Raw genomic sequence first — 16779 nt, 5'->3', positions numbered from 1 at the left:
CACATAACGTGTTTATTTATAAGAAAAAAAAAACCCGTAAATTCGTAAGCCAGAATTTTCAACAAAGCACCTTTCTCTTTAAAAACTGGAGCGTGCAGTCGACCTTTCCATTTCTCGTTAGAAAATAATTACTCTAAAACGGGGTTTTGCTCTATTATTTTCTCGAAAGGGGGATAATTTCCGTGTTTCAAAACAACAATAAGATCTTTGCATTGCGCGCCTTGTCGTGTCCTCAAATTTGACTCTTTTTATCTTCTGTAATAAACTATTTATTGCTTGTTCGTTTACGATGACACACTCGTGTTTCAACGACTCGAGATATTTCAGTTTTTAAGAATCAAGGCACACTCACGTTGGCCAGCACTTTGGAAACGCGATATGTTTCGTTGAACCTACGTATATGAATAGAAAAAGAGACTTTAGCTCAGACGTAAAGATATGGATTTTTGTGCTTTTGGTCCAAGTCCAGGTTAGGTTGGCTTATGCCGTACTACAAACTCGTTCCATTCACAAAAGTGAAAAGTCGTCGTTCGCGTGAATTTTTTTTTTTTTGTCTCTTTTACAACGTGGAACAGCGAAGGAGAAGTTAGAACACAGGTAAAGACGCGTTGGAGGAAGAAGGGGCGAGGTAGAAGCTGGAGGGTAGACCCTATTTGCGCATTCGATATCGCAGTTCAATCTTTCCCGGATAAAAGATCTCTGGCTTGGTAAAAGAGCGAGCAGTAACTGGACCGAGGGAAATGGATCTGACAGCAGATTACCGCAGGTGAAAGTGAGATTTCCGAATGTCTTTATCCGCGTTTTCCAGCTAGTCGCCGCGATATCGGTAAACTGTCGGAGAAACGCTTATCTGATTATCAGTTGAAACATTTATTTCTGCGTTAGACTACGCTGCATCGAAAGAGGAAAGAGAAGCATAAGTAGCAAAGGTTTCGATATACTTGTACGACGAAACATTTGAAAATTAGAGTAGTTGGTTATATGGTCGATTTGTAAAGAAAATGTATTTTTTCCCCATCAATCGGGCTGAGAATTGAAAACCTACAGCAAACGATAAACTCGTGTAGCAAAACTATTATTCACGAGTTTTGGCAGTTACGAATGTCAATTGCCTTATTGCATCCATTAAGTTTCAAGAATTCCATCGCGTCGGAATATTCTACGCTGTTGCACGAGCACGTTTATGTGGTGCACGTAACTGTAACAAATAATGGAAGAATGAAAGAATCGAATAATTGGATATCTCGTTGGCCGTATAGATATCATTGAATTACGTTCTGTTGAAGGGAAGAAGCACGTCTGGAAATACGTTTGTGCGACGGTGTATACCTGCTAGCAAGATGAGAAAGGAAAGTTAACGTTTGTATATTTTATATGTCGTGGTTTCGTTACGTTTAGAGAAAGTTAGTAGACGAGGGAAGAATCAATCGAGCAAAGTGCGACGCTGCACGCAACATTCGACTTTATACTAATCGACAAGTTAGACTAATCCACAGGTTATACTAATCGACAAGTTAGAGTAAATGCGGCTGGCCCGCGATAGTCGACAAAGTTCCTGGGATTAGGTAGCTACTCCAAGACCCTTATTCGGCATGAGTTGGCACAACACTATACAATATCGTATAATAGTGCACCTAGTACTTAGGACCATTACGTCGAGGGAAGCACGGAAAGCAGCGTAAACATCGTTGTTCTGGGAAAAACACGCGTGTACGTGATCCTTCGTGGATGATTGTCGCGCGTGGCTCTAAAAACCCTCAAGCTTCTTAAAACTAGAATATTTTTTAATATCGCTGTTCTTCTCACAGCTTTATATACGCTTGGAAAAATTCCGTCGACGATTTCAAACATTACGTGACTTTTACCGCTGTCTGATGTACATTACGAAAACGGAAAAATAGCTCGCAGCACGTAGGTTGAGACGCGGTAATTGCGTCCTAATTATGCAGAATCCAATAGCAACCCATAACGATCTGAGAGCGAGAAAATGTAATTAAAATACCTTGGGATAAACGTAAATGTAAATATAATTTTGATAAATATGAGTAGCTGTTTAAAGAAATTGAGCTTTGTTTCTATCGTGTAATTAATATTATCTTAAACATTATTTTTGCGAATATGCGAACAATCTGCTGGAACGAGGTGGCTCGCCTCTTGCAAATTTCTAACTTTTCCCTCTCTGACATTTGGCCACGATATCGATAGATCCGTAATAGTATTCGTAATGCTGTAGAACATCTGCCACGAGCAACTTGCTTTAGATTTATTGTTTCAATAAGATCGGACAATTCATTTTGCGTGACCAAGAGTGATTAGATTGAAGAGCATTAGACTGCGGACTTTTTTAAAGCGATTCCTCAATCGTGTTGCTTAACACAGCGAAAGTAACGAACCAAAGGCTTAAACGGTTTATTTCACTGTATTACCTCTTCCATATTCGTATTAAAATATACTAGGGGAAAGAATAAAAGTCGTTCGATCTGTACAATTTCATATCAAAAGACTCTCAGTAATCTTCTAGAGCTGTCCATCTGTTGGTATTAGAAGTGGTACGTGACTTCAGTTCTATATGTAACAATCCTTCAGTCCATGCTTTTGTTTGTTCAAAAGCTTATCTAACCTGCTACTCTATCAAAGATAATACCTCGTGCTCCGCGAAAGACACACGTTAGCTCTGCTCAACGATGATCTCCCATATTTTTTACCTTCTTATATCTAGCACACGTCTGGTATCGTGGCCATTTTGTGGCTCAGTTATGCGCAGATTTTTATTTCGCAACCCGTCTCTTAACAAGGAAATTGTAGCAGAAATTTCTCCTGTTGTCTTTTGTATTAAACATATGTATGACGCTATCATCGGCAGATATTGGATTTCTACATTTACGTGCAATCGTGACTCAGAAATTTGACACAAAACGGAGGAAACAAATTATCGTTACATATTCACGGCATTATTTTGACTACTGCTTGTAGAAAAGTAATTTTCGTATTTAAACGTTAGAATGAATATTGTAATGGACATAAATCCAGACGATTCTTTACAGAAAAGTTTCTATGACGAAGCTCCACGACGAAGCATGACTCGTGCAGCAGTTTGTCTTTAACGGTACTTCGGCTTTAATCGAGCAGCCATGGAAACCCCATGGCTGCGGACGTGACCCATGATAAAGGTATCAAACGGAGGAGGATGGAAACTTTCAAAGTTGAAGCTCTGAAATTTAAGTTACTCCATTTGATGTTATAAAAATTACAGAGAACAGTTCCTCGAAGAACATAATCCTGCAACTTGTGAGATCTTTCGCAGTGCCTGCCTTGCAATTGGTTTCGCTGGCTAAACGTTACACCACCCGCGATTCGAGTAGGAAATAACAAAAATGACGAACAAAAACGAGATAAAGGGTAGAAAAGAACAGGGAAGGTTTTTCTGTAGTTTGTTTAATGTTTTTGCTTAAATTTGATACAGAGAGGATGAAAATAATATAGTGTATTTTTTAGTGAAATCATTTTTGAAATACCTGGGGAAGTATTTAGAGAATTCGACGAATCGTCTATTCGTATCTTTTCGTTAATACACATTTTCATTAGCAGGTGATATAAAATGTAATAAAAGGATAAATTATGCGATTATTATTTGGGATATTTTATGTCTAAGTGTTTCTTGATATTAATAAATATCATCGTAGCTCGAATAGGAAAGATACTTAAATAGCTGTTAGTTAGAAGCCTAAACGGAAAAAGTTGCTTAATTTATTAATTTTCTATGTTCTCTACCGTCAGTTTTTATTGTGATTTTGGATATGTATCGATTAGTCTATTAAAGCAAGTAATTTATGTAAATTGCCATGTAGACTGGAAAGAACGTCTCAGAATAGGTAACTGTCCCAACTCTTTTCTCTATTATTGCTCTGTATCGAGGAAAGGTCAAAATGAAACTTTGTACTTACCGGAATTGTTCCCGAATAAATTGAAAAACTTAGAATGTGCTACCTGGAAGTAAGAAAACTTTACTCTAGCGTTTCAAAATTATTAATAGAATGACAAACTCTTCCTGCGCCTTCAACGAACACGTAGACAATTAACTAACCTCAGTTACCTATATTTTTAAATGAGACAGTTCAAGTTAAAATCCGTAGTAGCGAATTAAATATCTTCAAACCAGGGAGTTATCAATATGTATATTATATGTAGAGCATATAACTTGAATGTAGTTTAAGGAGGTGATTAAGAAATTGCGTTTTCGTCTTTGTTTTTTAATTATCGATGTACGTAAAAATTCCCCTGCACGAGAGCAAACCTTCTTACACGAACGAAAGGAGGGCATGTATACACACATGTATATGTATATTTGTAATGATAAAAATTTTAAATTTGGGAATTGAAAGATAGCAGAATCATATACGTAACATAGGTAATTAAAAAAAAAAATCATATTCATCCTCCTATAACCTCTTAACACCGTTTCAACTCATTAGTCGTTAACACTCGGGTTAATTGACACGTTGCGATATGCATTTCCTTGCAACGAAGTGCTATCCGATAACTGGAAATTAAGCAACGAAGACAAATCGGTAAATTAAAAAGCAACGATGACGCACGGTGACGTTGACAGCAACGAGGTCGCTTCAGACAAGATTAATTTTCATAATTTTTATTAGAGTCTTCCATCTCGCCGCGTGATAAACGACCTGTGGCTCAAATTTTCTCGATATCCGCGCAGCTACGACTCGTGGTAAGGTTGCAAGTAAACCATAAAGGGAGTACAATTTCTCTTCTGATCTTAGAGTTGTAACTCTTCTCTGGGAAGGCGACAACAATTTTTATGCGATTCGATGCGTGGCTTTGAATTTAGAGGACTGACAACATTTTTCGCACATACGTATCGAGTCGATAAAAGTTTCATTTGTTTTATGAGAACTATCGACGTTGAGCGGCGTCTTTCTTTTACAACAGCGCGCATCCTTATACAAACATGAAACCTAATCCGTTAGACGTTGTGACCTTCATCTTGATAGAACAAACCGAACCATACGTAATCCAATAAAATAATATAAAAGAAAGAAACGTGATGCATCGATTATTTCCTTCTAAAACGAAAGAAACTTCTCGGACAAGCTGATACATCGACTGTCTCGCTTGAAAGCGTGCAAATACTATTGCACGCTGGTGTAGATAGAGATTTCGATAATTTCGCGATATTCGTCGGGACGCACAAATAGCGATCAACGACAAAAGGAATTTCAATCAACGTTCTCGCAAGAGAACCGTGTGGTTTGGTCGTGTTTGAATATCCATTGATAACGTGGCTGTCAGAGATCGATCGTCTGGAATGCCGTGACAGTTTTATCAGCGCGCAAGAAGAGGGTAGTCACTCCGGGTTTGGTTTGTCATGGCAAAGTGGCTGGGTGGCCACCTACGTCGTCCTTGCTTTTATTCTACCCTCGATCTCCTATTTTTGTCAGCAATTTCCTCGTCCTTTCCACCACTCGTTCCTCTTTGTCACGTCTTCTCCTATGTTTCCCTCCATTTTCATCACCTTTCGACCTCTCTATACTCGTCTTCTTCGTTTCGATCCCTTTTGAACCTCGCCTCTAGTTTGCCGGTGTCTTTGGCATTTCAAGGATTTATTTATGCGTGCGGTGGTCGGCGTGTTGTCTTAAACACGCCAGCTCCGCCGCTAATATTATTTTCCGACGATATCAAAGGGGATCGTATCGACAGATTGTCTCTCGTATCTCGCGTACAATTGCGGTAGATCGTCGACCACTGTTTATAAGACAAATATCGAGTTGCTCATCTTGTTTGTTCGTGGCGTATCTGTTTTTTTTTCAGATGATCCTTTGCGATACGATCTACTCGTTTTGTTGCCAATCGTTGCTTTCTTATCAGGCTCGTACCAATTACGCAGGAAGACGAGCTGCTTGGTGATTTGCAACTTGCGTGGGTTGCAAAGTTCTATCGTCCATGTCGGTTGAATCGCGCAACGCGACCCAACACTCGTATTCTTCTCTCTTATCGTCCTTTTCTCCGATAAAAGCAACGTAACAACAACTTTGTTACTTGTTTCGTAGTTGCTTGAAAATTGCCCTTCGCTGCAACATCTAATCTTATCGACTTTCTCTTCCGATCGAACTCTCGCCAGAACAAGCAACATTCAGCGAAGATACACGGATCGCATTCAACGACGCGATCGTGTTCACAAAGCAGAACGCGGGCCGAATCATTAGAGTTTGATAACCGTTGGAAATTAAGGACTCGTTGCAGGCTTTCGTTGGGGAACACGCCTCGTTACCTTCGATGCGACATCGTTCATCCGGAAGTCAGCCTTTGGCTCTTGCCTTTGGTCGACGATTCTTTCATCTCAAAGGAGATTGCGTCATCCGTTGATGCAAAATCCAACTGAATCAGTTGGTTCGTCGTCGGGGAAAGGCCTCTTGCAAAGTTCCAATTAGACGAGCATCGCGGAAGAGTCGTGATGGACGTGCGCCTCTGGCTACGAAACCGCAGAATTGCTCGGTGATTATCACTGGGAAGAGAAGGAGCAACTGCGCGGCAGTTTCCAACCACGTGAATTTGCGGACGAAGCTGATACACGGTGCGCGCGAACAACATGCACAAGCAGACGCGAAGTGATTCATTATGAAAGAATAAGAAGAAAGGGTAGAGTAACATTTTTCCACGTGACGCCTCGTTCCCGAGAAAATGGAGTTTGGAAATTTATTAAGTACGCTTGAACATGATTAATCTCGAACTGGACAGAAATAAATAATCGACAGGACGTTATCGTACGTGTGAAAATAAGTGGAAAATGTAGAAGTACATTTTTCCACGAGAAAAATCCTTCGTTTCTGGGAAAAATAAATCCCACAGCTTGCTTATTATACGCGCACACTAGGCCAGTTTTTTGTTAGACGCGTTCAGACTCTATCTTCTTGAAAACGAAAGCTTAAAATCCTTGCGATAGTATGTTTCCGCTGTTGCACGTATCGTGTTCGGTTTTCATTTTTCCTTCATTTTCCAACTTTCTTTTTAGTTCTTTTAAGTAAGAAGAACCGTCGAGTATGACGAGAACATTCGCGCCCAGTATTTGGTGTTTTATGAAATATATTCTATATATATGGTATATATATACTATTCTTATCCAATTTCACCAAATGTACAAGTCAACGCCTGTGGTGTAAATAGTTTTATTTCTATCGGATGAATTTGCGAAAGAAAGTTTGGATAGAAATGTCGCGAATGTGAGTAATAGAGTTACAAGTACATCGAAAAGATGTAACTCTTGAATATGAAATTTTATCTGAAATCTCGTCGGTATAGAGGAGAATAAACTAAAACATCGCTTACATCTTTAGCATATCATGACGTGTGGTCTAAGAATCACGTGTACTTTGTGTTAACAAGCAGAAAAGTTGGAAAGAATGATTTATAACGGGGAAACGCGAGCGCGCACATTTTTGAATACTTCTTCAGGTTGTTTTTCATGGATGGAAAAGTACCCCGTGTCAGATTATTGATTCGAACACCGCTACTACCTGTCCCATGAGAATCCTACGTACGTGTAACTGGAAAGAGGCAAGGCATAAACATGGCTCATCAGGAAAGTAGAATGTAATGTGATTTAATAAACGCGAAACAATTGAATTGGAAAACCTACAGGAAGAATACAGATTGAAGATTTCAGGAAAGAAATGTCCAAATTCGAAGTTTTTAGTGCAACAAACGAATAACTCAATTGGCAATTCTACGAGAAGAATACAGATTGAAGATCGTAGGAGAAAAAGAGCCAAACTTGGACTTTTCGGTATAACAAACGAATAAGTCAATTGAAAAATCTGCGAGAAGAGTACAGATTGAAGTTTGCAGGAGAAAAAGGTCCAAACCTCGTTTTTTTACTGCAACAAACAAATAGTTCAATTGGAAAATCTGTAAGAATACAGATGGAAGATTGCGGGAAAAATGTGCAAGCTTCAGTTTTCTAGTAGCTACGACGAATCTGATAATTTCGATAAAAGTGATAAAAGTGATAAAAGCATGGATAGAAATGTGAGAGCGAAAATTGGTCAATTAGTTAATTACTTTTTGAAATATTGTGTGAGCCAATTTAAATTAGTTTTACAGTGTGTATTTATGGGATTTACTCGGATGCAGTTCTCGTTGTGTTTCTAATTTTGTCAATATCTGGAACTCCGCCATAGAATTTTTTAATTGGTATATTGTGGATATAAAATTTGTACACGTATTTCGAGTCGATTATCGAATATTTTTAGTTGAATAATTACAAATACTCGAGGTGTACCTTTCGGTTTATTTGTTCCGTAAAATTACAAAATGAAGCTGTCATCTTAGATCAGAGTGTTACTATATAAAATATAACAAATTAAAAATCACTATAGACATAAAAAGTACGCTATCAGAGCATAGTAGTCTGTTTCCCAAATTGAACGCGTAAATACACAAATCTACAGATAGATAAAATACCAATGGAAAATCAAAGGAAGAAATAAATAGATATATGTAAAAATAATTATAAATATTGCCTGTCCAATAATAGTTATTTTGATGTTTACTCTGCTCGAAATAGCCACATTGGCAGCAGAAAAACCGTAAGGAATTTTTAGAAACGATGACCTCGAACGCGTCGTCGGTATCTTACTTCTTTTGTAACGCGAACCAGGTCGGATGCATGTTGTGGCTTGCAAGAAATTTTTCCACCGGAGACCGAACCTTTTCTGAAAATACCTAGCGATTTTCCTTCGTACGCAACACATGCAAAAAAATCGTAGCTAATTCATAGACACCATTGTCTTGAATTAAACGCGCAGTATTGGCTCTATTCTTATAATGAAAAGTGCCGCCTATCGAACGAACTAGAATAACCACCGACAATGCTGATGCACGCTATCAGTAATCGATAAAATGATAATGAATAGAAAATAAACGACGTAGCGTGGAGGGACGATAGAAGCGTGTATGCATATTTTTACGGATATTTTTCGAAAATTAGCGTCGAATATTTTAACAGCGGAAGAATTTATATAATTTTGTTTTTTATAGCGTCGTTATAATAATATCGCTCTCCTTACTAATTTGTTTATAGGTTCCAACGAAGTGACTAGAAAATTTGACGAGTGGAAAATTGAAATAGGAAATAATATAATTTTACGTATAGAAATGTTGATTAGTTCCGAAGAAATCTGCATATCGTTCTGCTACTTTACAGGCGTGCAGTTTGCGTAAACACCGATGAACAAACTCTGCATATTTATGCATTTACCATAAACGTGTATAAAAACGTAGCAAGATGTACAGAAATTCAGAAATATACGAAACGTGGAAAGCAAATAACATTCTTCGAAATGTATAACGTTCTTTGATTCAACTTTTAATTTTCTTCAGCCAGCGGCTTTAAAAATATAAATTTGCACAACTCCATGCGATATACTCATGAAATAATTATCGCGAATAAATTGCGTTCCGCGGAAAGTATTTCTTCGCGAAGACAGATAGCTGGCGGAAAATTATCCGAGATTATAAAATTATACGCTCGTCGGCAATGAGAAGCTACGCTTCCGCGGATATATACGTTCGTCCGGGTATAGCGCCAGCCGTCTGCAAGATTTATCAGATTTTAATCCATGTTATTCTTCCACACGGTCCCAGGTTTATCTTCTCGAAATTAGAATGAGATCGTTGGTCGTTAAATGTTGACGATTTTATCCGCATCGAGAACTCTATCCATCGTACATTCATCGTGTATCCATCGTATATCCATGGTATATCCATCGACCGAACGAGAAACATGGGGCACTGCGATCTATTTAAAAACAGGCGATCGATGTAATATTTTTATTCTGCTGACAAGATCACCGAACGGAAATGCTTTGCCCAGACAGTCCATAGAATTTTTCTCCACCGTCCAGTCTCCTTTTTTATCTATTACTGACAAGCATACTTTTATCATCTGTGCCAAATGTCCTTGATGTTCGCCACTCGTCGAGGTCAGATGTCATGCAATGTTTCGGAAGGGGCAATTTCATGGAATATCATAGTCCACTTGCTTCGATATTAGGCGTAAAAAAGCACCGAGGGCTTGTATGAATCGATCAGGATATTTTTATTCCTTTATCGTCGTTTTATCAGATTTCTTGATTATTTTATTTCCCTTATACGTAGACGTACGGCAGCATGAAAATATTTGCAAACACTTACAGAGAGCTTTGGAGGTATATATATCACGTCCTGTACCACACGAGACATTTTGAAGTTTCATTAACATCGTAATGAGAGTCGACTACTATCACGGTTATGTCGATAAATTCGCTTGGTCAATCAAATTAAACGACTTCCGGTTAAATCTTCCTGGTTGAGCATCCGGCTAGAACTTCCGAGTCGAGTCATCAGTTTGATCAGCCAGCCGGAACATCGTTCAGTACAGATGGAGACAATGGGGCCTGAAACCCTCAGTTTCAGCTTTGCCCTGGAGAAATAGACTGCAATGTCTATGAAACGTTGGCGTAGAGTGAAAGTGCAACAGCTACACACGATTGCCACCGAAGAAGTCAATATCATATTGATGTATCGTCATCGCGAAACTTTGGAATCTATATCGATAGAGTTTGCAAGAAATCTGAAAAATATACATCGGAGCTACTAAATATTTAGAGCGAGTATATATTCCGCCGAAGTCACAAAAGTATTTCTTGTTCTCCGCCTCGCAGCGCAAACAAAATCTGCTTGTAGAATTTCCCGACCAACCCGCTACCATCTCTGAAGAAGCTGTCTGAAGCAGCGTCTCGAGTACACGGTGGATTTTTGTGCGTTTATGGAAAATTTGAAGGTCAAAAAATATTTTTTAATCTACACGGAAATTCTTACTCAAATTTGTATTTTTATAATCAAACGAATGGAATCTTAGCTTTGTTGGAGTTTCGTTCATTCACGTGAAACGACGATGATCGAAACAGGATTTGAACAACTGTTTATATGAACCTCGGGCAACGTACGTTTTCCAGGACTGCATCAGATTACGTTCTATTCTTGCCTCAGCGTCTGCAACGTTGACAAGACCGTACATACACGCATACACGTACACAGAGGCAAAGGCACAGACACAACATACGTACGGAGAAAAGCCTGATTTCCGGCCAAGACATCTTTTCTTAATTTGCTAGCACATGGATCGGTATTGGTTTGGACTAGATTTTTTCAAGCGAGCGAATCCAACGAGCAATACGTGTCTGTGTGTACTTGTAGTGTACTTGTCAATGTTGCAGTTGGTTGGACCCTGCGTTGCTGCTAGTGAAAAATTTGTCTCGACGAAGTCACGTATTGATGGCAAAACAGTATCGGTGAAACGATACGGACAAAACGGTGTTAACGTACGAGGGTGCCTGACTCTTCCGTGAGCCGCACCGATATCTCTTACGAATTATATTACATAACATAAAGTACATTCATAGAAATATGAATTTTGCACAAGTATCGTGGAGTCGTGAGTTGGTAATTTCGAAGAGCACGCGTAAGCTCGATAAAGGCGATTCACGTAGAATCGAAACTGTGTAGGACTCATCGATCGGCAAGTTGGTGGTCGACGAATCCGAGACAAGCTTGGCGGTTGCACGTTAATTACTAGGATGGTTGATGAATCGTTCGTTCGTAGATGGAGTTAGGACGGTCCGTACTCGTGGAGGACGATTGTTTTCAAAGCTTTGGCCCGTCTCGAACAATCGATAAATTTTCCGCGGTTCTCGTTGCGGCAAGTTCGTGAACCACGGTCACCGTGACGAGGGTATTCTGATTAATTACTTAAACTCGTATTGCTCGCCAAGAGCATCTCGTATTTCTCATCGGGCACCGTGTTAATTGTAATTATGTTACTATCAGCATCGCCCATTGTGCAAAGTACAATCCTGTACCATGTTGTTCAGTTGGTTAAGTATTCGTCGTGACAAGAGTCGTTGGATCGTTGTTGTTGCTGCTATTGTTGCTACCGTTGATTGCGTCCGATGGTTCTAACGGTATGTAGCGCGACGTCGAGTCGAGTTACTAGCGAGTATCTAGACTGCTAGAATTTATGACTGTCTCGTATGATGTATGGCTGTGACATTTGTTCCAAGTTATTCATCGTGCAAAGTTCGATGGGTCTGTAACAAATATCGTTGCGACGTGCTCGATGCTTTACTCACATAGTTTATTATTTCTTCTGTCTATCACACAGATACCTTTGACATGGATATAATTCCTGCACAGAAGGAAACGGAAACGCGCGTCAGTTGGATAGGGTCGTCGATCGTTCAACGTTCAACGGTTGTTAAACATTCCTCGTGTTTTGCAAAGAAATACACTTTTTTGTAAGACGCTGGCGAGGGAAACATCATCGTTTATCAACCGAAATATTATTCCATTCAGTTTGTTCGTTGTTACACCCTTCGACAAAAAGATAGCACATGTGTGCTATCATTAATTTCTCATAGATAGAGTCCGAATTTCCCAAGTTTGACGAATGGCATATAAACAGTACCTTGTAGTAATAAGGTATATGAGCTTGAAACTGTATCTTCGCTATTCCTCTTGTATTTATCAACAATGATTGTGAAATCCGGTCGGCGAAATGATAGCACACCAAGCATTTTGTTTCCATTCCTTAGTATTTCTGTGTATTCTGAGTGGTGTAGACGTAGTGAAAAGTAGAAGAATTTCATTAGAAACCTTACAAATTTCGATTCAAACAATGGGACGTGGAAAACAGCTAAATAGTGAAGAGATTCAAACAGTTTTGAAATTAAAGAAAGAAAACTTTACTATTTCTAAAATTGCAAAAGTTCTCAGTAGAAGTCGGAAAGTCATTTATAATTTACTGAAAGATGTAAATAATTATGGAACAAAAAAAAGCAGTGGGAGACCTTCCGCGATTAGTACTCGTGAAAAACGTGCAATTTTACGTGCCGCGTCAAATTCGCTTCTCACGTCACGTGAAATTGCAGAAAAAGTTGGCGTAAAAACTAATCCTCGGAATGTCAGACGTGTACTACAACAATCCGCGCACATAAAGCGGATGAAATTAAAACGAAGACCAGCTCTAAAGCAGATTCACAAGGAGCATCGATTATATTTTGCAAAAGAACATATACGGTGGAACAAGAAGTGGAGGAAAGTTATATTTACAGATAAAAAAAGATTTAATTTAGATGGCCCAGATGGATTCAATTTTTACTATCATGATGTAAGAAAAAAAAAATTGTCACAAATACGGCGTCAAATGGGTGGAGGTAGCATTATGCTTTGGGCAGGTATTGGGTATAACGGAAAGACTGATTTAATATCAATTCGCAGCAAGATGAATGCTATAACCTATCGTAATTTGATACAAAATCAAATTGCAAAGTACGCAACACATATTGCGAGACAAGATTTTATTTTTCAGCAAGATAATGCTGCAGTTCACACCGCTAAGGTTGTGAAAGAATATTTTTCAACAGAAAATATTGCAGTTTTGGACTGGCCTGCATGCTCCCCCGATTTAAACATAATCGAAAACTGTTGGAGTAAATTAAGCAATGCCGTTTATAGAGAAAATAGGCAATTTGAAAGTATTAATCAGTTAAAAAAGTGCCTTGAAGAGGAATGGAGAAATATATCGCTGGATTATATTAGAAAACTATATCGTTCTTTGCCGAAACGAATGCTGGAGGTGGTGGAGAATAAGGGAGGATCCACACATTATTAAATTTTAAAAGGTTTTTTATTTTTGTACAATTTAGTAGATAATAAACACTACAACTTTTGAAAGTGTGCTATCATTTCGCCGACCGGATTTCACAATCATTGTTGATAAATACAAGAGGAATAGCGAAGATACAGTTTCAAGCTCATATACCTTATTACTACAAGGTACTGTTTATATGCCATTCGTCAAACTTGGGAAATTCGGACTCTATCTATGAGAAATTAATGATAGCACACATGTGCTATCTTTTTGTCCAAGGGTGTAGATTCTTTCCCTATTCGCGTATTCCAGGAATATAAGTGGAAAGCCGAAGAACGTAATTCCAAGAACATAAAGTTAGAATAATCTTTATACGTGTAACGTTGTATACCGTATACTTATTACCCGGCTCTAATTCAATCGAGTTCAATATAGATTTTAATTTTTAATTACTAACAACTAATATTCACAATCGTGCAAGTAACATTTTCGCTAGAAATTAAATTCCACTCACCAAGTCGAATGCAGCCACACCGAGAAGGATAGGAATGACTACGAGCGACCTCGTAGCATTGCCCCAAGTACTGCGGAACTGGAAAAACGATTAATGGGACGATACAGGGGCAAAGAAAGCGACTGCTCTCTATCGCTCATCGTCGTGTCATGCGTGGCTATGTACATATTTATGTAGTCTTGGTTGTACACGCGATGCTTACAGCCAAAATACACGTGCTCGTCTTTACGACTCTGATCGTTGGATCCATCAGAAATAACCAATGAGAGCCGCGTGTCTTCGCCTAATCGTCTTATCGGCTGTCTGTTATATCGACTGTTTCTCAATTATATCGGCTGTTCCTCAATTATATTGAGTGCTCTCAATTTACTGTTACGTCACGCGTTGCTATATCATCTTATTTGCGTGCGACGCTCTCGGCCAATACCCGTGCTTATCTTTATGATTGTGTTTGGTTTGTCAGAAATAAACGATCAGCCCAATCAGCTCCGATTCTAACGACAGATCAGATTCTAACGACATCCCGGTGTTGTATCCCATTTCTTTCTATCCCATTCTTGGTGGATATTTCACAGCGGTTTTATCCGTTGGATACGATCTAGTCAGCAGTCAGTGCACAGACCGAATCTTCTTCTTCCCTTTAATCAATCTGATCGTTGGTTGCTAATCTTGTTATTAGGAGGACCGAAGCTACAGCGTCGAAGGAGTGCTTGCACAGTGCACACGTGTAACGTATGACGCATCTAGCTTGACGCGCGTCTATGTAGCGGCGCACCTGGATCCGATTATAGACATGACTTATCGCACACAACATTAGGTTTATCGGATAAGTGTTTGCGGGCGTGGTGCAAGGAATATCCATCCCCTCGGAGACTATTCCCTTTGATCTCCGACATAACAGATTTTGTACGATAAATGCTGTTGCATTTTTTACGCCGCTTCGGCTCCCGTGTACTCGGCTAACCTACATGTCTCGGTTTACTTAGCAACAGCAAGGTGTGGAATGAAAATTGGTCTGGAAGGGGTGCAGAGTAGGCGAAGCCGCAGGGACTACGCTTGATATCGGAGATTAAGCTCCTCCGGAATGGCGAACGGAGTACGATTTCGCGAAAGACAAATTGTCGTGAAAAATTGCCGCTCGAACTCGCAAATTCTAAATTGTTGACGAATGATTGAAAAATGAAAATATACTGCTAATTGATGTACATTTGGCGATACATGGCGTTAGAATTTTGTAGAGGATGGCCACTAGTGGACACCAGCGAGAAATAGCAAAGAGATTGCAGTGATCGAAGGCGTTATAACGCTATAGATATTTTGATTTCTTCGAACTTTGTAATATCGTAAGATCCAGCTATTAAATTATATCGTTCAGTTAGACGCGATCCTTAAATTGCTTTGAATAGTTCGTAAATAGAAGTAGTTATCTCACAATTTTTACGAATTAATGCAAACGACGCTTCGTATTTCACAGAATTTCATTAAATTTAATATTTCAACAATTTCCAGAGATTTTCTATGATCATCATTAATTTACGGAATTGTAATTACGAAATTTTATAAGATCGAATCAAGCGTGTGCAGTAGCTAAAATGATTCGTTGCACACGTTCTGTAGAATGCACGGAGATTTTACTAATTAATTGCATTCGGCGCGGAATGTTACAACGAATATACATGTATGTACACTGGCAATATAACAATCGTAATTAAAAATTATACGTGAAATCGTACAAGAAAGCGTTAGTCTACGAACGAAATAAAAGTCTTTACATTTTATTAGTATGTATATTGTTGTAATAAAATTTCTTTACTATCGAATTCTGATATACGGGGTGTCCCGCACAAATGGGACAAACCATATCTCTGGGACGTTTCTCTATTGACATTTATACTTAGATACGACGACAAAACAAAATTTCCCAAAATAATTGATATTAAAATACGCGTATTCGTAAAATGATAGATATTGTCTTGTACTAAAGGCTTGCCTTTTTTAATAATAAATGGAATCTTTTCATTCATCGTCCATTTCTCATCGTCGGTAAAAAATTCCATTGCAATCTAATTCGATGCCAATAAAATTAGAACGACGATAAAAATGCATAAACGATAATAACAATTACATATATGACGTCGTTTCTTAATTATTATTACATGCACCGTGACTCTTCCCTGGAAATTAGAGCAAAGGAAAGAGTGTTGTAAATAACTACGCGTGCTCGTATTACACAGTAGAAAACGCGATTCGAACCTTGTTTTTTTCCCCCTCGAATCTTCGGTATGGCCGGTTCTGCTGCCCCCCATTCGTAACCGTGTCACGAAGCATTGGAACAGAAGGGTGCTCGCCGCCTTTCTCGCCCTATTCAACGTCGTATCGTCACAGTTTCTTATTAATATTCCTTGTCTTTCTATACTTTTTAAAATACAACTCCTGAGAGTTTTCTATTCACTTTTCCTACCTTTTTCTACTTCCACGCGTATAACTCGCAATTTATTAGGGCTGTCTTCCATCTGCAGCGTGGTTCACACGTGGCGATTAAACCCTTTTCACCGCGTAT

This window comes from Bombus pascuorum, chromosome 16 (assembly GCF_905332965.1).
Source record: "Bombus pascuorum chromosome 16, iyBomPasc1.1, whole genome shotgun sequence".
NCBI lineage: Eukaryota > Metazoa > Arthropoda > Insecta > Hymenoptera > Apidae > Bombus > Bombus pascuorum.
The sequence above is the reverse complement of the archived record's forward strand: the minus strand, read 5'-3'. Positions refer to the sequence as shown.